The sequence below is a fragment of the Lepisma saccharinum genome, chromosome 25 (genome assembly GCF_977018435.1).
Source record: "Lepisma saccharinum chromosome 25, izLepSacc3.1, whole genome shotgun sequence".
In the NCBI taxonomy this organism is placed as follows: Eukaryota; Metazoa; Arthropoda; class Insecta; order Zygentoma; family Lepismatidae; genus Lepisma; species Lepisma saccharinum.
The window spans coordinates 22793321-22818247 of NC_139253.1; the positions used below are offsets into that span (position 1 = coordinate 22793321).

At 38.2% G+C, this 24927-nt stretch overlaps 1 protein-coding gene across 1 annotated transcript in view; it reads left to right on the top strand.

Moving 5' to 3' along the window:
- The window catches only part of SPR (G protein-coupled sex peptide receptor), a 476822-nt gene that overhangs the window by 192024 nt on the left and 259871 nt on the right, over positions 1-24927 (top strand). The gene's annotated exons all lie outside the window — the stretch shown is intronic.

Consider the following 24927-nt stretch of genomic DNA (forward strand, 5'->3'; position numbering starts at 1 on the left):
ATATTAGTAAAATTTTCAAGTCCGGTTTAGCCACAAAGAGGGTGAAAAAGCATTCACTGCGCATGCGCCACCAACATACCAAGGTGACACGATGCACGTTGTAGAGAAACGGCCTAGTTCAGTACGAGGGACACCCAATCGACATGTACAGAATGACACGTCGCTCCGATGCGAAAGGTTGCACTTATTTCTAAAGCTTCGTTTCCATTGACAAATGTGCTCCTCACTTCAGTCCGAAACATTCTTTTCACCTTGTGATCCGAACCTTGAAATTTGCTCTCACGGGAATCGAACATGGGATGCCTTGAACGTGGTTCTAAAAAATGCCAATACATGAAATCTTCAAATTTGTTGTTTAATTTAGGTTCCGTGACTGTAAAAATTAAGTGTGCTGCAAATTCCCTTTTGCCTCGTTGGTCCATGCCTAATCCTCAACCCACATGCACTCCTAATGGTACGTATAATTCTGTATTTGGTCCTATGTTCTATGCTTCTTCCCAGGAGTCTATGCACCAACGCTGCACATAACGGTAAAGAAGATGTAAAAACGAGTAGGCTGAACAAAGCAGTGCGCGCTGCAGCGGCGTTACTTCATCCATGTAATCCTTTTACTCTCACGCGTCCATTGGTCGAGCTCTCTCGAGTCACTTCTTGAGCTGAAGACTTGTCTTCGTTCGCTTTCTCCTTAGACTCCTCGGAGAGAATACTGTAGGTAGTAACTTCGTTCATACATAGAGTTGTTCTACAGGGTGGGGCAGAAACAACTAGACGATTTTAATTTGGAGCCATTCTGTAGGTGGCGTGGTGAAATATCGTATCATTCTACTGAATGATGGGATCGAGCCAACCACTCCAATAGCTTAATGGAGAATGTAGCTAATCACCATTCATCCCCGTTATGATGAGACCATTTTTCCTCATGACAAGTTGGATGTTTGGCTGCGAAAGGTGCAAATAGTCCTTCGTTCGATTTTGTGAACCTTCGAACCTGAATCATGCATGTTATGGTTAGGATAATTTCCTGTCTACACTTAGAAGAATGATAATGAAATTTGTAACGTAAAGTAAAATAAAACTAGGCTCTCTCTAGGCTTCGTGGGTAGTTCACCTAACGCAGGCTGACTCCTCTCCTTCCCAAAGTGTTCTTCCCTCTCTCTGCTCCAAACGAAAAGTGGTCCCCTGCCAGTCTGTCCGCTCCTCTAAACCCCTGTCTCGGGAGACTTCCTATACGCCGATGAGTGAGTTTTTACCTTCCTATTATTCTCCGCTGCTTACTCCTTGTTTATCTCTTGTAAACTTTGCAGCCTCAATAAATCAGGAAGTGGAAGTCTACTTAACTCTCGACTTTTCATAATTCAAATACGTGAGAGGAGTGGCCAGCTGGTGTAAACAAGTGAATGAACTTTGGTGAAATGAAGCTTGGAGAAAGTTAAAAAAAAAAAAAAAAAAGAATATTCCTATGGATTGATACGATACCCATCCCTGGGTACAGCGATTTAAAGCCTTCAGTCGTCATGCAGCATTGGTCGGAAGAGCATCGAGCGTTGGATGCGGAATGTTCTTTAGAAACAATGACTCCGGTAGCGTGAATTTCGACATTTTGACATCGGAAAGAAAGGAGACCGGAGACCTCTTACTGACAATGGATGCAGTAGACCTGAATTGTGTAACCCAACTCAATATTGTTTGACGTCCCGGAACCTTTCCATTCAGTCGATGACAAAATATCGACGAAAAACAAGCTGCGTTGCAGTACCGGAGTCATTGTTTCTAAAGAACGTTCCGCATCCAACGCTCGATGCCCTTCCGGCCAATGCTGCATGACGACTGAAGGCTTTAAACCGCTCTACTCAGGGATGGGTATTATACCACGCCACCTACAGAGATGTCGGCATGGCTCCAAATTTAAATCGTCTAGTTGTTTCTGCCCCCACACTGTATATCTAGTTTTCCCTGTACAATATACTGAATCTATTATCTGTGCTCTTTTGATTACAAACAGGACTTCTTCTCCAAACGCCAATAGGATGACACAAAAAGTCTCTCTAATATTAATCGCATGGTCTTTGTAAGCCTCAGTGTATCCACCTCCTCATTTCAATCCATCCCCTAGTCCTTTGACTCTATACTTTAATTATACATGCAGCCATTCCTACAACTAACAGCCTTCCGCTCTAAATACAATACGTAACGATTCGTTTGGAAACCCTTATCTTCTGCAGCCAGGTTTATAACTTGAACTGATTCGATGCTGCAGCTCTGATTAATTACACAGATGGAAGAACAAAACAGGATCGTAACAGCGAGCTCTGGGTAAGCATTATTGATGATGGCCTTAGCTCTCATCCACAGTTGAAGGTCCCAGCACGCATGCTTTGTTCTGTGTTCTGAGAAGATTGAATAACAAGGGTTCAAAAGTAGGAGGGCACAAAGATAAATCTTGCTTTGTGAGAAAATCAAGGATACAAACTTGCAATTAGCAAAGCGTTGAAGAGCTCAGAATCAAATTCCATGTCCTTTCATGTGTATGTACGAAAATGCAGTAGAAACCTTTGAAGGAAAGCGCTCAGTATTTTCTAAGATCTCATTTGTTGTTCCCTCAAGTAAAATTCTACCAATAGGAAGGGACAAGGAAGGCAGGAAGGAGAAAAATCCAGTTCCCTGTGATTGTTCTTCTTAATTGCTTCTCTTATGCTTGAATTCAATATTTTTAACAGTTTTCTACAGCAGTCATAATAATATTCTGCAGCAGCGTTCGGTGTTGATTCTTGTCATGTCACCTTACAAGAAATCAAAATTCACTATTAACACCTTTGAGATGAAAGCATCTTACCAAAAATAACTAGTTATAAATGTTCATCTTTCTTATTACAACCTTTGGGATGTAAATCTGGGTTGTAGAGTTGATGTCTGATATTTAAGAAGGATATTATTCATTGGGATCAAATTTGAGTTGTGTTGTTTTCAGCATATTCAGATTGCAGTTTCACACCTATTTTTTTTCTTCCCATATGAATTAGATATACACAGTGTTTTCTTTTTCTGTCGGTACGCAACGGTACGCCGTAGCGGCATTTTCTTATAAGTGAGAATAAAACTGAAGACATTTTCTTTTAACAAAAGAAAATATTATTTTTTTGTATGTGTATGTGTGTCCACATGGATACATGATCATTTATAAACATACCACAATATTTAGAGTAATCTTTACGATGAACACAATAACAAATAATAATAACAACAAACCTACTTGGAGAGTACCACATATTTTCTTCCCAGAAAATACACCATACATATATATATATATATATATATATATATATATATATATATATATTAATTATATGTGGAAGACGTAGCCATTATCCAGCATTTCTCCTGCACATAAACAAAATAGAACATGAAGTTGATGGCAATATTAATATGGCAATATAAATATTTGTATTTTACCTTACATTGTGAAGCTTTATTTGTAATATATTCATTATATTACATGATATTCGCCCTTTGGGAGAAATTCGACATTGTGAAGCTTTATTTGTAATATATTCATTATATTACATGATATTCGCCCTTTGGGAGAAATTCGGACTTTATGATAGAAAATAACAAGGGTTGAAACACAGTGACGTTTTAAGAGGAAAAAGTTTCAGCAGATACAACTGTTGACACAACTTGTTTAATGTAATGACGACAATGTTTAACAAATTATTTTAGCTTTTTGAGAAGGGTTGGTCTCTTCCACTGTCTATAAGGAAGCTTTTATTGAATTCTTACTGTCTTAGTGTGTTGTGTTTATCCTGCGCTTAGGTAAGGATTTTTAGATAAGGGAATATTTTCCCGCATACATTGAAGGATGCAAAATGGTCATGTGCACCCAACAATTTTACTTCATTCTCGTCAAACTTGTTGAAGTATACAGAAAATGTGAAGTGTTGTATGAAATGTGAACATGGATCGCATAATTAGCATATACATTAGAAATTAATATCCTACTGAATTGTATGTAACCATATATTTTATTACCCGATACTGTTTCCAGATGCCTTCTTGTATTTTCCTCCCATTCCAAGAACCGGCCTCAATAAAGTTTTTCTAATTACATAGTCTCTATTACTGAAACAAATCAGCGAGATTACAATAACGTGTATCTGAACCGTGATGGCACCAACACGCGAGTAATACTTGGAATTAAATTAACTTTTACCCCAAATATACAATTTTATTGTGATCAGCACCCTTGAAAATATTCTTCCCAATCTACCTCTCCACTTATATTTTCCTGGTGATGTTTCTGTTATATTCAGAATAATACAAGATTATTGCCTTAAATAACTGGAAGACTAAATTGGATAAATCATATTTCACTTCACCAGAAAGTCACTTTTGACTACAAATACTAACCCTCAGTAATATGTACCATAGAGGATTTATTACACGTTTATTTCTTGAATGGAATTTTTCAAATATCTACACTGTCCAAAATCATACAGACAACCCTTGCTGAGACTAACCTTGCCACTGCACACCAATTTACATTAAAACGTCTGCAATGAAGAAATTATTGTCCTAAATTACAGATTTTTTTCTTTATACATTGATTTAAGTGTAGCCTTGAGAATGATACAAACAATACCACATGCACTCACTCATTGTTGAAACAAACGCTTATGAAGAATTACACGAGTATAAATTTGTAAGCTGTAGTAGGTTAATGTGGAACACGTAAATGCTCTATAAGCGTGTCGTACTGAATGTACAAAGGAAAGATGAATACCATAATAATGCTGCTAACTAACTGTAACAAGTTTCCCCAGTTTTGATGCATAATCCAAGTATCACACAGAATTCATTTTACCAAGTCAGAATAAATTCTGGTAAAATAACATAGTAATGGTATTCGGTAATAAAATTTGTAATTAGAAACAATTGCGCGAGATTTTTTTGGTGTGGTACCTAAGTCCATTAAGCAGATATTATTTCATTACGAAGCCGTTACGTCGGAAATATTGTGCAAGCATGCTCTGCGTATATCATAGGTAATTACTCGGGTCTTAACATTATTTTTCTTTTGATCTTTCGTGGCCTCATAATGATAAATTACAGAAGTCACATTCTAAACTCCGTCCGTGAATGCAATAGCGAAGATGTTCTATATTGCTGTAATGATTTGTGTATTAGCACATGAACACTAACACTACTGTCGTATGTTAATTATATAACATACGCAAAGATTCTACGAATTGTATTGTTCTTAATGGAACATAAAGTCGGAAATTGAGTTGACTTCTATTGTTGTTGATTTGGTGTTTTAAGTCCACTTTATGCACAGTAATGCTAATCGGGACTGGACCTACAGTTTAAAGTGGGATCCGAACCACTATGTGCCTCCACCGGGTATCGAACCCGGGACCTGTTGATTACAAGGAGCGACGACGCTACCACGCGCCATCGGGGAGGCCTCTTGATTTCTATTGTTATTGGAAACTGTAATAAATATTTATTAGACTTATTTGTTGTGTTGAGTGTAGCATAGCAAAAACACGACAATTGGGAATATGGGAAAAAAGTTCTGACTTAATCAGATTTTTTAAAATATATTTAAAATATAGCACGTTGTATGGATCTAATTTATGTTTTCGCTTTTGTTATTAGCATGTCTATTTGGTAATGAACTTGAATTTGTAGATTATTCGTAACACCCGTAACAAAACATACCTTCTGTCAAAAAAGTACCGGGAATTTGAAATTTAAAAGGCCCGCGCAAATGATTTTTTAAAAATCTTTTTTCCGTAAGTTGGTAGATCTGTACTTAATTACTATGCCAAACATGAGCGCAATCTGTTAACCAGTTTGTTTACAGCAGGAGGTTGAATCAGTCCACTTCAGTAGTGCATCACGATTTTTACAATGAACGAAATTATTGAACAAAGAGTTTGCCTTAAATTTTGTGTTGCGAACGTAATTTCGTGTGCTGACTAACGAAAAATATTAGAAAAGACTTATGGTGAATCAGTTTTATCAAAAACACGGGCTTACAATTTGTAGAAAGCGTTCAAGGAGGACCGAGAGATCGTCGAAGACATGCCTCGTTCTGGACGACCTTTGACCTCTTCAACCGATGAAAACATCGAATAAGTGAAGGAAATTGTCCTCGATAATCGTCATTCCAGCTTAAGAGAGATAGCTACTGACCATAACATCTCTCACGCGTCTGTTCGTTCGATTTTGGTGGATATTTTGGGCATGAGACCCGTCGCCGCACGGCTTGTTCCAAAAGAGCTGAAATTTCTTCAAAAACAGTACCGTGAGCAGGTCTCTTTAGACATGCTGGATCGCGCCAATTCTGATCCCACATTCATGGAACACATCATAACTGGTGACGAGACATGGGTCTACGAGTTTGACATGCAAACAAGTCAACAGTCATCAGAATGGAGGACAAAAGACGAGCCGAAACCGAAAAAAAACCGTCAAAGTCGCTCAAAAGTCAAGGTGATGCTCATTGTTTTCTTCGATATTCGTGGTTTGGTGCATCATAAATTCGTTCCAGAGGGACAGACGGGGAATAAAGAATACTATTTGGCCGTATTGAAGCGTTTGCGTGAGAAAATCCGTCAGAAACGGCCAGATTTGTGGAAGATCAATTCGTGGATTTTACACGACGATAATGCGCCATCGCATACAGCGACAGTTGTGAGGCCAAAAAAGCAATAAATACCATCGAACAACCACCGTATTCACCAGATCTGGCCCCGTGTGACTTCTTTATGTTTCCAAAACTAAAGCTTCGGGGTACCCGTTTTGACTCGATTGAAGCCATAAAGCAAAATTCGTGGAAGGAGCTGAAGACCATACCGGAAAGCGGCTATAAAAAGTGTTTCCAAGACTGGAAAAAACGCTGGCATATGTGTGTTGCATCAAATGGGGCCTACTTTGAAGGCGACAAAATAAATAGTGATGAATGAATGAAAATTGTGCGTTTTATTTAACAATTCCCGGTACTTTTTTGACAGAATATATGTAACACCCGTGACATAGAATATTTTGCTTTTTAATATTTAATTTAAGAATACTTTGTCCGTTCAAAATATACATTTCAATTCATAAGATTCAATCAAGGACCGGAGTTTATATTTCCAAATTTCCACTTGCAAAGACAGTTCACAAATTTGGTAACACTCGTGACACCATATTTCCTTCAATTTCTCTAAGGTTTTATTTTTGTTCATGTGAGTTTGGCTTTAGGAAGTTATGGATGTACTACTTCTGTTTCTGTTATAGTGATGGTTTGAGTTGCTGTTTTAAGTCCACTTTATGCACAGTAAGGCTAATCGGGACTGGACCTACAGTTTAAAGTGGGATCCGAACCACTTGTGCCTCCACCGGGTATCGAACCCGGGACCCCTTGATTACAAGGCGACGACGCTGCCACTGCGCCACGGGGGAGGCACCTGTTTCTGTTATAATTGGGAAAGAAAAATAAGTCACACTAACTTTATAGTTCGAAAATACTTGGAAAATGTAGCCTAACACCTGTTACAAATGGATTGCTGGGAATTGTGATGCCGAGGGCGCTACGAAGAAGTGAGTAATAACGACCAGAAGCTTTCGAAAGGTGACGTATGATGGAAAAATACAGTAAGAAATAAGATTGTGCTAGAAGGAACCTGGTGAAAGAAGGTCAGTGGTGATAGTGATAAAGAAAAGAAAAATAACCTATCTGGAATAGGTTCAGCTATTTGTTACAGGATATTTCAAAGGAACGAGTCCGGGACAATGATGTCAGCTGATACATGGCAATAAGCATGGTGATATAAAACGTAAGGCATAAGATCGGAAATCCTGTAGAATGCAGTGAAATACCGCAGACAACAGTACACGAACGAAACTTTCATCTCCTTTTTGATACAGGTTAACCATTAGTAGACTTCAAACTGAATAAATACCTTGAGTATTATTCTGAATTTGTCGTAGCGATGTCCTGCCTCATGCTGATTGTTTTCTGGCATCTGTGTGACGTTGCAAATTACATTACATGTTTCCTGAACCTGAACTTCTTCCTGATACACGAATCTCTTTTTAATTGAGTGATTGATTTGACTTATTTTACTTCGCATTTCTGCCACTTTGGGTAATCGCGACGATGCGGATGAATGGATGAGATGGACGAAGGGACAATCAAGAACACATAGGAACGACACAACACCATTCCCACAGAGGTTTTCTTTGAATTCATGATGTTCATTTATAGATATGAAGTGCATTATATTTGGATGAAAATGAATGCTCATTTGAGATGGCTACAGTGGAAAAAATAACAGTTTGTTTGCATTTCATGGATGCAATATGTTCTAAGAGTTATTGTTAATTTAGAATAACGTAACTGTAAAAGAATCTCACAGTTGCTTTTTAACGTAACGGCAGATGTGATGGAATTACCTTACAAAATAAATAACTGTAACTGAGTTATATTTTGAGCAAGTTAATTACAACTGCAACTCAGAACCTAAAAAGTAACTGTCTACAACGAACTAGCAGTGTAGGACCCTTCCGAGATAGAATATTCTGGACAAACGTCTGTTGTGAAGGTTTGCTATACTGCTGCTCATAAGCTAAAAGTCTCTCAATCGCGGAATGGACAATTAGGCCAGACGAAAAGTTCTAAGAACTAGAGATATAACTTGGGCCAATTCCTTGGTTAAGTATATTAGCGCGTTCTATTGCATCACTGGAGAGATCATGGACTCGGAATTCCTTGATATAAAAGGGGGAGAAGCCTCGAGATTGTTCTCCCCGCCGTTTTTACCGGAGTTTAAAGAGAAACCGCACGGCGTTTGATCATTTCTCTCCAAACGAACTTCCTCTAGCTTTGCAACTTTGCCGCCTCGCTTCGACGCCTGCACTTTTACTCAGAACAAGTGAAGGGCCCGAAGGGTAGGAACGCGTAAATCGGATTTCTTGCCCCGGGGGATGTGGAAAAGCGCGAACGTGCTGCCGTCTGGAGGCGAAACGAAAAAACACTCGGCAAATATTTATTCGCCAAATTTAAATAGCACGCCTTCGGAAACCAGGATCCCCCACCTCTTCGGTTTTCCGAGGCGATTTTTTTCGACAACTTCTTGCAAGCATGTATGCAGCATCTTAAACTTCTGGAAAAGATTTTGAAAAGTAAAATCTCGCTTCTTCAGCTTCATGAAAGAAATATTAGAGTCCAGTCATAAGCTTTATGGAAGGTGTTCATGGTTCGAATATGTGCGTGACGAAATAATCATTCAGTGTTGCCAGCGTTATGTTTGAAACAAATTAATCCGGACAGGGGTACCACATTTCAGTCTATAATCTGACTGGACAATAGAAATAGGCCAGACACCTTGCTTATTATGCGGGAAATTTACCCAAAAGGATTATCGAATTGACTAACTTCCTCTTCTTGTGTACAGACCCCGGTGGCAGTGTGGTTAGTATATCGCGCTACGTCGCAAGGGTTCCGGTTTAGGATTCCGGCTTAGGAGTGAGTGTCCCTTCATCAATTTCATCAACTCATCACTCATCCCCATTTTAGCCAAACGTGGCAGATAGGCGAAGTAAAATAAACAGAATCAATCAATCAATTCTTGTGGAAGTGGATGTAACGAACGTATTTCTTTTCTTGTTCATGTATTAAAGTGGTGCTGTCAGCACCACGCTCTACTTGATCACAGTATATTGTTTCTTAATGTACTCCTATCGAGTACATGCCATGCCCAGGCCGGGATTCGAATCAAGGACCTCGAACGTCGTAGCCCGCTGTGTTTACAATTCCCTTATGGAGGTCTGCTAGAATGCCTTTGAACCAACCTTCAGCTACAATACAAGCAAAGAAGGAACCAAGACATACGACATGAGCTCTAAAAGAGCGAAAATTTAGAAGAGAATAAATACCTAGAAATCAGAAACTAAAAGGAGATAGCAGGGCACTAAATAAAGAAAATATCCACTAAAGGAGGAAAAATTGGCACTCAATACATATGAAATACATACTGAAAAGAAATGAAAGTAGTAAAAAAAATACGACATACGAGAAGACAACGAAAGTGGAAAGAAAGTGGAAACGAACGATGTAATATGAAGGAAACAACTATGAAACTGAATGGCAGCTTATGCAGTGGAAATTTTTCGGTGAATTTTTATAGTAAATATGAGAGTTCAGTACAGAGTTCGGATTGGTTTCTACAAAGTTTAAACAAATGGAAGGCTCATTAATTAGAAATGAAATTACACAACCCCAAAGTAAACAACAAAAATTGTTCCTCATCATCATTGTAAAATCTGAAACGAAATTATGCGCTGGAATTCCGTTTTTTGTTTACTTTTACTACACAAGGGAAAGTAGGAAAATGAAGAGGATACCAACCTTGAGTTAGAAACAACTAACGTTCCAGCTTTTCCTTCAAAAATGTTCCTGTTTTCCGTCATAATACTCCAGCTTGTAATTCTAGAATTATAACTTTCTATATATGTTTCTGTTAGCGGCTGTGTAGAGAAAGTTTCCAGTAAAGGTTTTCAAACATTGTGAACTGGAGTTTTGGTTAAGCATGTGGATGCAGGTCATGGGATCGGAAAAAGAACAGAAAAATAAGTTACAACAGAATTTGGTTGCTAAGTTCTCCAAACATGAAACGTATAACTATGAAGTGATTATACAGTTCACAATGGATAATACTATTTTTGAAAACAGGTCCTTCTCATTATTTTAATACATTTTACCTTCATTTATTGTAATTCAATTATTAATAATAATAGTACAATTTATTAAAAGTTCTATAAGATATACATTTCTGTGTACTGAAGATACTAAATTAATATGGAATTTAAATTTAATGCCAAGTCAGTATGTTTTAAGTAACGGTAATGACTGATATAACTTTTTAATATTTTTTCATCACACTAGTTGCTGTGTGTTTTTATCTTGTTTTGGTACCTGAAGCTAATATTCATACATAATATTCGTACAAGTGTGATAAAAATCTATATACCTCAAAGAAATACATCAGACTTGAAAATGAAGGTCTCAATTGTGTTTTTATTGCAATAATTATATATTAGATGTGACCACTTAGATGGCAGAGAAGAGTGATCGACTCACGATGTCGTCTCCGATGGTTCTGGGTACGAGTCTAGCCATATAAAGACATGATTCTTCTCGTCGAGATTAACGAAAAGGGTTAGAGAATCATAATTTGAACCCAAAATTAACATGGGTGTTAGAGAATACACCTAGAATCAACCTCTCTTCCAGGTCGTACACCTTGGTAAACTGCATTTGTGTAGGACAACAAGGTTCTTGTGTCTGAACCCACAACCAATGTAATTCTCTCTGAGATTGTGTGTTGTCCTTTACAGCCTCAGCTTTTAACCTGGGTAAGAGAGACGTGTTTGGGTGTAAGGGGTGATCCTTTCACGTAGTGCACAATGGACTGCGTTTTGCAGACTAACGAGGCTCTGGCGTCTGAACCTATGGCCAGTATAATCTTCGTAGGACTGTGTTTGTGTTGCCCTGTGTTTTGTCCTTATGTGTGCTGAGTGCTCCTTTACAGCCTCAGCTTTTAACCTAAGTGAGAATATTTTAATCCTCAGACCGTGTTTTATTATAGTTATGGTAAGGGGCTGGACCCCGCATAATGTGACAGGTGCAAAATAGCCTAAGTGCTGAGGCACCCAAAATTTTAAATTCAATCAATCAATCAAGAGAGACGTGTTGATTATAATTGGTTCTGAATACCGTGATGGGTGCAAATAGCTAAACTACTGATGCATCTAGTACATTAATTTTGTTCTATCAACCCAAAAATGTTCATTTCAGTTATTGAACAAAAGCTATTAGCTACGGTTACACGGCAATAAATGCGTTTGTGAAGCCTTTTCTAGCCACGCAGAATTGTCCTCTCTTTAGTATTTTTTGTGTGACGTTCGCTTCGATTTATGGGAAGCGGCATACTAGGCCTTGAAAATCTAGAGCGACTAGTTCCCAAATAAGCTCATTTTCCAATGTGAACTGCTACACTAGGTCGAGCGGGGGTAGGGGAAGGGTGATGCACATACGTTGAAAGGTGTAAATAGGGACTGGAGTGCTGCAGGAAGAGCATTTCGCTCAAGCGCCAGATAGTTCGCACGGACGACGCTAGATAGCGTACGGAATCGAGAGCTTCTTCGCTCGAGCGAATGACACTCGAATAAGCAAAACGAGCGGTGTACGCTCGAAGCCCAATAGTACACGTATAACCGTAATAATTTGTCTGTGGTAGTGGGCCCTCAAATATGGATCGTGAAGTGAGAGACGCACTGAAATTGAAACTTAAGTAAACATAGTTATTATCTCCATGTTAAAATGTAGTTTAGTCTATCTTACCAGTACACAGTGATATATGAAAATGAAACAGATGATTGTGGGCTGAAACTGCCAGGACGGATATTTTGTATGTATTTGTCTACGATTATTGTCGCATTCAAATGATATTCCATTGTAAACGCTCGAGAGTGAAAGATTCGAACGAGTACGAGCCAGCGAAAGTAGTTCCATGTAATATTCTAGTAGGGAGGTTTTAAAATGACTGAGAAGTAGGAAAACGATGGGACATCGCCTTAAAATAGGCAAAAGAGAAGAGGATATTTTCTGCCTAACCTGTGATACTAGTTCACGAAGATACAATATTTACTCAAAATAGTTATAACTAGGGCTAGGATTTTCATGATTTAGCATATTTTCTTTGGTAAGGGTGATGTGTTCCCTAAATATATAGACATTCATATTGTGAAGGAACTAATTGAATTACGGAGCTTTTTAGGGCATATTTTGGCATATTTGGCCATCTCTACGTGATAGAACATATTTTGATGGATTTTCGGTCATATTTAGCACATTTTTTGCTTTTTCAAGAAATGCAGCCATTTTCGAACTGGATTCGTTGTTACTCCCATGTTCACTCGAGTTTTTTTTTGTACTGTAGCAAAATATTTTCATTTTTAATTGAAAATTTACAGAAAGTATTCATTGTGCACTCCAACTCAGGACCCATAAAGTGAACTAAAAATAGTACATATGTGAAAATATTTCAGGATAGCTATGTTAGATATTGTTGTTAGAAAACAGTTCAGTTATAAGGGCATATTTTTCAAATTATAGTGCATATTTTGTAAAATTTTAGGTCATGAGAGCATATTTTATTTTGCATATTTTGGTGATTTTTAGGTCATAAAAATTTTAGCCTAGTTGTAACTAATTGTAGGAATTATCCATTTAGTCACAAGTAGATAGTTGCCACCTCTGTTCCTTTCTACCCCTAGCATATGGAGCACTCAAGCGCTGATGACTGGGGTGTGAGAAATGCTCATCTGATTCCTCCACGTATTAACTTCCAGGACGGAGAACTTTCCTCTTCGAGTCGGTTGAAGAAGACCTTCCCTCGCCAAAAGAACCACACCCTAGCAGCTCCTTACCCTGGGAAGGAAGAGGAACTTTTCTCCGGTGACGGAATTTAAATTGCAGCGGCTGAGAGATTCCCAACCGAGCGTAAAGGGAGCTTTTTTTACCCGGAGAAGCATCTGTGTCTTAATATTATCTTGCTGCACTCGGGGGACTTTTACCCATCTTTTCCTCTTCCACTCTCGTCGCGTCATCGCAATCCAAACTTCCTCGGTTATCTTTTCTGATTCCCCCCGGAGGAGGCACTCGCGGAAAGAATCAGAGCTCCATCTCGGCCAATGAGGACACAGTAATTACAAGAGCCAGCTAGGAGATCCAATTAAATTCTCGGATGGGAAAACAGTCTGAGATCTCGTCTTCTGCAGCACCGTTTCGATCATGGCGCGACAACTTGTAATGAACATCTTCCACCAGCCAACGAGTTTCGGCATACTTCTCCGGGACTATCTTGCAAGACGGGTTGATCTCTATCGTCCCCCCTCCGTTATTTCTCTTATTTGTTACTTGTGATGGGATCTAGAGAGCGGAAACAGATTTCATCGGATATATTAAATCGATGAGTGAGCATCTTGAGCTGTTACATTCGTAGACAGCTAGATCCAGAAAGACAATCTATGATCTGATATCATCACTTAAGCAATACTGACTGCAGACATACGTGGTCTGTTAGGAAAGTAATGAGACTGATTTTCTGTAAACGATGAATTTTATTCTTTTTAAAAATCACGGTTATCCCCTTCAAAATAGTTCCCTTGGGAAGGTATACAGCGATTTAGGCATTGTTTCCATTGTTCGTAGCAGTGCTGGAAGGCTTCTGCTGGATACCTATCAGCTCGTCGGTTACGCTCTTCTGGATATTATCCAAAGTATAAAAATGGCGTCCTTTCAAGTGGTTTTTGAGCAAGGGGAATAAAAAAAAGTCACAGGGACTGAGATCCTGCGAATAAGGGGGCTGAGGAACCACAGGAATGATTTTTTTTGCCAAAAATTCATTGATGGAGACTGCCGTGTGACATGCTGCATTGTCGTGGTGCAGCATCCAAGTGCGTGCAATGTTTGGTCACACACGTGCAACCCTTTTCCTGTGTCTTGCAAGGACTTCCCGATACAAATATTGATTGACAGTTTGTCCTGGTGGCAAAAAATTCCTTGTGGACGATCCCCCGACTGTCAAAGAAACAAATGAGCATCGATTTGATTTTGGATTTGCTCCTTCTCGCTTTCTTGGGATGGGCAGAGTTTGCAGTGTGCCTTTCCTGACTTTGGCGTTTTGTCTCGGGATCGTACTCGAAAATCCATGATTCATCACCTGTGATCACGCAACTGAAGAATTCTGGCTCCCTGTCAAGGCGGTCCGGAAGATCAAGACTCACATCCCTCCGATGGGTTTTCTGCTCAGGCGTGAAGTTCTTTGGAACAATCTTGGTGCACACTTTTCTCATGTCCAAATCTTGTGTTAAAATTGCATGGACAGTACACACGTTCAAATTTAACTCACTACTGATCATTCTCACCGTCAATCGACGATCTGACCTCACAAGAGACTTCACTCTTTCCACAGTGTCATCCGTTTTTGAGGTTGAAGGTCTTCCCACACGAGGTTCGTCTTCCACTTGTTCTCGGCCTTCTAAAAATGACTTGTGCTCTAGATAGTGCATGTTCTCCATAAGCCCTTTGTAACTTTTCATAAGTCACATTCGTTAAGCTTAACACAAAATTTGATGGCACAACGTTGTTCAAACTTTTGCCAGTCCATTTTCGTAACGCACCTCACAAACACAACTTCACGTCAGACGCTCTCAATAATCGTGTCGCAACTGTAGCAAGTTGAAACTTGTACTGAGTCAACGGCAAGCGTTAACCTACCTGCCATCTGAAGGTGGTGGCAGCAGCGTTGCCGGTTCGTGCACAGTGTAGCCAGTCTCATTACTTTCCTAACAGACCACGTATTGGTCAAAACATGCACTTCTGCCACATTGCAGATTTAACAATTTTAGTTAATTTTCTAAATTTTAAGAATCTCCGGCTCTGAAAGCACCATTCAAAATAAGCACAAGAGCATCAAGAGTACGACGCCAGGGGTCCCTGATTCGAATCCAGGCAAGGGTGTACTTTGTGTGCGCCCTTCATCAATTTCATCATACCACTCATCCTCTTCTTCGCGATTAGTCAAAAGTGGCAGAAAAGCGAAGTAAAATCAACCAAATCAATCAATCAAAGCATAAAGAGAAGATGGTCCCCTGCTTTTTTTTAACATTAAAAAAAGTTTATTTTCCCATTACTATACATTAGAGATGCCGTTCCGATTTTTAGGAAAGCGTATGACACACCTTATGGCTTACGGGCACAAGTAGAGGTTCAAATTAAGAAAGTAGTACAACAAGTACAATAAGTAGTATCTCTCATTCTCCTCTTGTGGAAGTTGTCAAGAAAGGTGCATCTTTGAGGTTATGTGTTGATCTTTCTTCAATAGTCAACAATATGGAAAATATCAATATTATTTTCATAGAACTCTTCGCATCATGGATTGTAGGATTTGAAAGAACCGCATATTTCTGTAAGTTTATTCAATTCGGACTAACTGTTCCCTATCCTACAACAAGCTGTTGTAACCATCATAAACGTGTGGGTATAACACAATTTGGCATAACTCGGTAAGAATTAACCGTCTCTCTAAGTCTTACAAAATAATGTCAACATTTATTGTAAATGTTAAGTTGTACAGTGTCTCTCAAAAGTTTTAGGACAACAACATTTTAAACTAGGCAACCCAATTTACACAAGCCGTTGGTGGGTTGCGTGCAGATTTAGGCTCAATTTCAGGGTTGCCACATGCACAATAGATATTTATAAAACACGCGAAAGAAATATAAACAAGTATTATTGTATAAAATTATTAAAAATATCACTATTATATCGCAAATGACAAAATTCTTTCTGAAAGAAAAAAATAGGTTTTCTAGTATTTCATCGCTGATGAGTCTACAGTAAGGAAAAGAGGTGAGAGGAAACGAAAGGTCACAAAGGAGAGGAGAAAGAGAAAGCGAAAGGAGAAGAGGAAAAGTAGAGGAGAGAAGAAAGATACGATTGACGAGGAGAGGAGATGTAGTGAGGAGAATGGAAAAAGATTCGAGAAGAGATGAGGAAAAAATAACAAAGAAGAGAAAAGAGGAGGAGAACGAGAGGAGAAGATAGGAGGAGACGAGAAGAGGGAAGTGGAGAGTAGAGTAAAGGAAAGAAAAAGAGAAGAACGAAAAAGAGAGAATAGTGCAGTGGAGTCGGAAATCTAAGGCAGGAAAGTAGATAAGAGGAGTGGAGAAGAGTGGGATGTAGTTAAGATGCGAGAAAAGTAGGAAAGGCGATATGAGATAAAAGCAGAACGGAAAGAGGGGAGAGAAGAAGGAGAAGGAACTGGAGAGAAGAGGTAGTTGCAGAAAATATCGTCTGAGCGTCAAGAATGGACGCATTGGTCAAATTATCGACAAGAAACATTCAATAACATTTTGAAATGTATTGGAGAATATATTAGATCGGTGCGAAATGCCTTTTGGCTGAGTTCAGAGCAAATTAAAATCTTCATCCATAAGATCTTTGATTTTACCTGCGATTACACCACTAAAAAAATGAACGTAATTTTTAATATTTATAAGAATTATTCAATTTTTCTCCACTTCTCGGTTCGTTGAAATGGAGATTTTGTAATTCAATATTTCCCCTCCCCCCATCGTTAATTCCAAACTGAATCATTCCGTTTCACACGGCGTGGACAATGAACACAATGGGATATGTCTAAAACTTACGAAAATTTTCTGCCAGCGGAAGGGTTTGAACCTACGACCATCAGATTGACAATCCTGAACGGTAACCACTACCCTACAACCTTTAGCTCCTTACACCAGGTAGAAGAACCACTACACTACGCCTTTACCTTCGAATGAAACAACAATTTTTTTTTAAGTATTCTGTCCTTCCAATATTGTAAATGTCGTTTGGTATACGTGTAGTTGAACTTTTACTTTAATTTTGATTTGCTTTCTTGTAGTATAACCGATATCTTCGAGAAATAATTTTCGAAGTAATTATAAACGAGAATATTGGTAGTTGTGAAAATGCGAGTTATTTCTTCTAACTTATTATTGTGATTAGACATTACTAATGGAAAATATCTAGAGGCTTGAATATTACAGGACGATGTTCTTTTCCTGTGATACTGTAACAGACAAAATGCTTGTTTACTGATGCAAGTCTTGTGTCCAGAACAGTCTTATGAAATGTATTTGCTGTTGCGTAAGATAACACGAAATAATTACACCGTTTGCGAACTACCAAATCTGTGCAACGTTATACGTAATCAGGTGGAAAATTTTATTCATAAGATCACTTCACATTTGACAGTGTTAGTCAAGAGAGACTCGTGGGACACTGTGTTAAGGTGCTGGACTAAATCCTTCTAATTTTTCTTCCTCGAAGAACAACAATTTCTAAGGAAGAGCAACAGTGATGATCTTTCTTATTTCTTTTAAATGCTTACACTTTCCTTTAATTGGGTTAAAAATAAATAAGAATATTGCTTGCATTTCTGTCATTGACGTAAACCAGAGAGAGAGACAGACAGACAGACAGACAGATATTACAAAATAGTTCAAATAGTGCGAACGCCATTAAAACGTCATGATAATTCTATGTAGCGTACTTAGAATTATTCATACAATAATGAACATGTGTAATTGTGAGTTAACAAAAAAAAACAATACTAAAAAGACATTTTCGCATCACGATTGCAGTTCGAAAAAGTCGGGACAGGGATTGAAAGTAACGCACTGTCCTGACTAAATCGGTGAATCGGACGTCTGGTAGCCTTGCATCAATGATTATAAAACTAAAACCACCCAATATTGCAGCTTGAAGACTTTTGCGCAAGAAACAGATTCATTTATACAAGAGCAAAATTGAAATTTTTACACATTTCAAAAATCGACGATGTTATTTTCGTATTTATTTATTTATTTATTTATAGGTTCACAGTTAAATATTTTAGGGTTCGAGGGGGAAGCATGGCCCACATGGCCCCTCCCCTGGGTACTGACCTTACGTAGACAGTGGAAGAGAAATTTTGGAGAACCTTTCTATTAAATTTAGTATTTACATTCACCTTATGCTCAGATAGGTTAAACCGTTTATTGACAATCGTGAACTTTTCGTTTAATAAATAATATTTGGTTTTAAGCGACGGGAAAAGATTGGTCGAATTTCCTTTCTTGCTCTTTTGAGAGAATATATACTTCTACAATAGCAATCGCGTTCGGAAACCTTGAAAAAAAATGACTTGGTTTTGAAAGGCAGACAAGCTTGGTAGTCTAGCTTGCTCGCGATCAAAGTGACTCACTCACGCTATTCAAGGCCGCTTCTTATAGCAAAACACTCTGCTTCGATGCACAGTGTCTGCACCCAGCACGTTACAAGTGACCAGAGTCGAATTTTAAAGAGAATCTGAAGAATGGTAGATTTCATCAGAGGCGGCTAGGTAGGCACCAGCTCAACATGCAATAGTTTAAGTGATAATTCCTGACATACAAAAAACCGTATTGAATAATTATTGGGATAGTAATACGTGTATCCGCTCCTTTTTAACAATGTAAGCTCGAATACAATCTGTATTCCATTTATTTATATTGGCAACTTGGTTAACCGGAGGTTATTTTATCGCCTTCGATAATCGAATTGTCTGATCGATTATTTTTTGTTTACCCAGGAACATGCCCCATGCCCCAATTTCTTCACGATGGAGGGTTGCCACCGGTTCCATACACAGGCCGAGAACCTAGAGAGTGAGAATAGGCGGACTCGAATCCATGCCGTCCTGCAGTCGGAGGTCACGGAGGAGGATTTTTTCTTATTTTACCTTTGGCTAATCGCGAAGATGAGGATTAATAATGAATAAGAAAATCAAGAAGGTTAGGCAAAATTGAAATTTTTACACATCCTTGCATCCTTGCATTGAACTCAAGTGGGAAAGGGGTAAAATTAGCATGTCCTGAATTGCCACACATATAAATAGTTACTTCATTAATATTTGTCAATGTCTTTGAAGCAGTACACAATTATCGTCAGAGTATCATAATTCATGATCTTATTTACAAAAATATCCCGTTGAACGTGTGTCAATTCATTTATTTGTTTATTTTGTTTTATAAATTCCATATGCAGAACAATGTAGCCACTAGGCTATATACTGCTATTACAAATAATTTTACCATGCTCTTGTTTAATGGAAGGGATTCTTTTTTAAGGAACATCTAGTATGGAGGATCGAACGTGGGACCGCAATGCTTTCAAGAACTCTAACCAATACATTACGCCCTTTGTTTTCTTGGAGCTACTGTTCCTAATTATTCTGTCGCCTCAATATTGTAAACGTTATCTGCAAAAAAGAAGTTAAATACTCAGATATAGCTCTGTACTTCTAGAATTACTTGATACACATGCATTTGAAATTTAACTCTGAATTTCTTTCTTCGTATTAGTATATCTAAGCTTGTGAATATATTTTATTTGTAATTTTATAACGATTTCACGAACATCTACGAAATAGTTCCTTATAACTTGGAATATGGTGAATAGATATGAAATGTCTTGAAATTAATTTTCGACCACTAGATTTTGGCAAGGGAATTATGTGTGATCCGTTTCCAGTTATTCATTCAAACAAACGTTTTAAAACTATGTGGAATTTTCATTCTGGGATAAGTATCTTTACTTGCTACATGTATGCGAACTACACTCTGTCCCACTTATCTCTGGAGCAGGTGAACGAAAACAAGTATCTGAGCTGCGATGAACACGTGAGAGGAATGGGATTGCGTGGAGGGAGGAAAACCACTGCAGTTACCAGCCTTCCTAGCAGCGTGCACTGATTCGCTCTGTCCACTCGATCCCCTCTCCCCTCTCTACACTTCTCTTCCGCTATGCGCGGCTTTGCTCCAGAGATGCTGGGACAGGGTATAGTTAATTGTTTCTCAAAAGGTATCATCTATCTCTGTATGCCACACATTTAATTCTTACTCACATGGAAACAAATGTCAATTTGTATTCAGGGGTAGTTTCACAGTTACAAACTATTTTGGCCTTGATGAGAAGTTTAGTTTAAGTAGGCATTTTGTTTATAAATTTGAAATTGAGGTCGTCTAAGGTTGAAATCCTCATATTTAAGGCTTGAACTCGTCACCTAAGAGGTTGAAGATCGTCCTCTACTTTGTGCGTGGCCTTCTTTATTTTTCTATTCATTATTAATCCTCATCTTCGCGATTAGCCAAAGGTAAAATAAGAAAAAATCCTCCTCCGTGACCTCCGACTGCAGGACGGCATGGATTCGAGTCCGCCTATTCTCACTCTCTAGGTTCTCGGCCTGTGTATGGAACCGGTGGCAACCCTCCATCGTGAAGAAATTGGGGCATGGGGCATGTTCCTGGGTAAACAAAAAATAATCGATCAGACAATTCGATTATCGAAGGCGATAAAATAACCTCCGGTTAACCAAGTTGCCAATATAAATAAATGGAATACAGATTGTATTCGAGCTTACATTGTTAAAAAGGAGCGGATACACGTATTACTATCCCAATAATTATTCAATACGGTTTTTTGTATGTCAGGAATTATCACTTAAACTATTGCATGTTGAGCTGGTGCCTACCTAGCCGTCTCTGATGAAATCTACCATTCTTCAGATTCTCTTTAAAATTCGACTCTGGTCACTTGTAACGTGCTGGGTGCAGACACTGTGCATCGAAGCAGAGTGTTTTGCTATAAGAAGCGGCCTTGAATAGCGTGAGTGAGTCACTTTGATCGCGAGCAAGCTAGACTACCAAGCTTGTCTGCCTTTCAAAACCAAGTCATTTTTTTTCAAGGTTTCCGAACGCGATTGCTATTGTAGAAGTATATATTCTCTCAAAAGAGCAAGAAAGGAAATTCGACCAATCTTTTCCCGTCGCTTAAAACCAAATATTATTTATTAAACGAAAAGTTCACGATTGTCAATAAACGGTTTAACCTATCTGAGCATAAGGTGAATGTAAATACTAAATTTAATAGAAAGATTCTCCAAAATTTCTCTTCCACTGTCTACGTAAGGTCAGTACCCAGGGGAGGGGCCATGTGGGCCATGCTTCCCCCTCGAACCCTAAAATATTTAACTGTGAACCTATAAATAAATAAATAAATAAATACGAAAATAACATCGTCGATTTTTGAAATGTGTAAAAATTTCAATTTTGCTCTTGTATAAATGAATCTGTTTCTTGCGCAAAAGTCTTCAAGCTGCAATATTGGGTGGTTTTAGTTTTATAATCATTGATGCAAGGCTACCAGACGTCCGATTCACCGATTTAGTCAGGACAGTGCGTTACTTTCAATCCCTGTCCCGACTTTTTCGAACTGCAATCGTGATGCGAAAATGTCTTTTTAGTATTGTTTTTTTTTTGTTAACTCACAATTACACATGTTCATTATTGTATGAATAATTCTAAGTACGCTACATAGAATTATCATGACGTTTTAATGGCGTTCGCACTATTTGAACTATTTTGTAATATCTGTCTGTCTGTCTGTCTGTCTCTCTCTCTGGTTTACGTCAATGACAGAAATGCAAGCAATATTCTTATTTATTTTTAACCCAATTAAAGGAAAGTGTAAGCATTTAAAAGAAATAAGAAAGATCATCACTGTTGCTCTTCCTTAGAAATTGTTGTTCTTCGAGGAAGAAAAATTAGAAGGATTTAGTCCAGCACCTTAACACAGTGTCCCACGAGTCTCTCTTGACTAACACTGTCAAATGTGAAGTGATCTTATGAATAAAATTTTCCACCTGATTACGTATAACGTTGCACAGATTTGGTAGTTCGCAAACGGTGTAATTATTTCGTGTTATCTTACGCAACAGCAAATACATTTCATAAGACTGTTCTGGACACAAGACTTGCATCAGTAAACAAGCATTTTGTCTGTTACAGTATCACAGGAAAAGAACATCGTCCTGTAATATTCAAGCCTCTAGATATTTTCCATTAGTAATGTCTAATCACAATAATAAGTTAGAAGAAATAACTCGCATTTTCACAACTACCAATATTCTCGTTTATAATTACTTCGAAAATTATTTCTCGAAGATATCGGTTATACTACAAGAAAGCAAATCAAAATTAAAGTAAAAGTTCAACTACACGTATACCAAACGACATTTACAATATTGGAAGGACAGAATACTTAAAAAAAAATTGTTGTTTCATTCGAAGGTAAAGGCGTAGTGTAGTGGTTCTTCTACCTGGTGTAAGGAGCTAAAGGTTGTAGGGTAGTGGTTACCGTTCAGGATTGTCAATCTGATGGTCGTAGGTTCAAACCCTTCCGCTGGCAGAAAATTTTCGTAAGTTTTAGACATATCCCATTGTGTTCATTGTCCACGCCGTGTGAAACGGAATGATTCAGTTTGGAATTAACGATGGGGGGAGGGGAAATATTGAATTACAAAATCTCCATTTCAACGAACCGAGAAGTGGAGAAAAATTGAATAATTCTTATAAATATTAAAAATTACGTTCATTTTTTTAGTGGTGTAATCGCAGGTAAAATCAAAGATCTTATGGATGAAGATTTTAATTTGCTCTGAACTCAGCCAAAAGGCATTTCGCACCGATCTAATATATTCTCCAATACATTTCAAAATGTTATTGAATGTTTCTTGTCGATAATTTGACCAATGCGTCCATTCTTGACGCTCAGACGATATTTTCTGCAACTACCTCTTCTCTCCAGTTCCTTCTCCTTCTTCTCTCCCCTCTTTCCGTTCTGCTTTTATCTCATATCGCCTTTCCTACTTTTCTCGCATCTTAACTACATCCCACTCTTCTCCACTCCTCTTATCTACTTTCCTGCCTTAGATTTCCGACTCCACTGCACTATTCTCTCTTTTTCGTTCTTCTCTTTTTCTTTCCTTTACTCTACTCTCCACTTCCCTCTTCTCGTCTCCTCCTATCCTCTCCTCTCGTTTTCTCCTCTTTTCTCTTCTTTGTTATTTTTTCCTCATCTTTTCTCGAATCTTTTCCCATTCTCCTCACTACATCTCCTCTCCTCGTCAATCGTATCTTTCTTCTCTCCTCTACTTTTCCTCTTCTCCTTTCGCTTTCTCTTTCTCCTCTCCTTTGTGACCTTTCGTTTCCTCTCACCTCTTTTCCTTACTGTAGACTCATCAGCGATGAAATACTAGAAAACCTATTTTTTTCTTTCAGAAAGAATTTTGTCATTTGCGATATAATAGTGATATTTTTAATAATTTTATACAATAATACTTGTTTATATTTCTTTCGCGTGTTTTATAAATATCTATTGTGCATGTGGCAACCCTGAAATTGAGCCTAAATCTGCACGCAACCCACCAACGGCTTGTGTAAATTGGGTTGCCTAGTTTAAAATGTCGTTGTCCTAAAACGTTTGAGAGACACTGTACATATTTTTGAGTTTCCCGAATAGATGCAGTTTATCATGATTTTGCCTGTGTTTACATCGCACAATAATATACTTTCATTGAAAAATATTTTTGTATCCTGTATGTATGCAGCAATGCTTTACAATGCCTAGTTATGCTCAAATGATTATGAGTACTACTGTCCCCTTAAATGTTAATCATAATTATTTTTAAGTATTTAGTGCTTTGATAATTGCAAAATATTGGAAAATCGCACCAAAAATATTTTCAACCATTCACTATGTTGTACTAAAATCTCTGATAATCTTCTCTTTAGAAATACAGTTTGCGGTCTCGAAAGCCAGCAAACATCGGCTATGGGACTCGGTTGTGATGACGTGATCTGCTTGTAATCAAGATATTGTGGGTTCTATACCCGGTGTAGGAATATGGTGGTTTCGATGCTACTTTAAACTGTAGGTTCAGTCGAAATTAGACTATCTGTGCATAAAATGAACTTAAAACTCAAACAAACTCGGAGCATTGACAAGACATAACCCAGTGAAAAGCCATTTGGAAAGGCCTTGGCCGTCCAAGGGCTGTAGTAACATAGATGTTTTCTCATTGGTAAAGTTTGCACGTATTGGCAGTAGAAGTAATGCCAATTTTATATGAACTCCAGTTAGCTGAATTCTCAAAACTCAAACCTTGGACCTCTCCGGTACATAGAAATAACTTATATTTTTTTGCTGCAGCCATAAATAAACTCTAAAAAGCATTTAGAGTATCGTAATTCTCTTGCTGCAATCCACGGCGCAACCAACTAGTCATTGCCTGCATATAGGCACAACGCAATTATTGCTGTAACTGCACGAAAGTGAAAGAAAATCCATTCCAAAACGCTGCCGCGTAAAATCTTCCACAAATATCGAAACATTGAATTTTCTTCAAGCCTGTACGATCCATCACAAGTTACGGGGTTTCCCCTGGGAGTCCCAAAGAATCC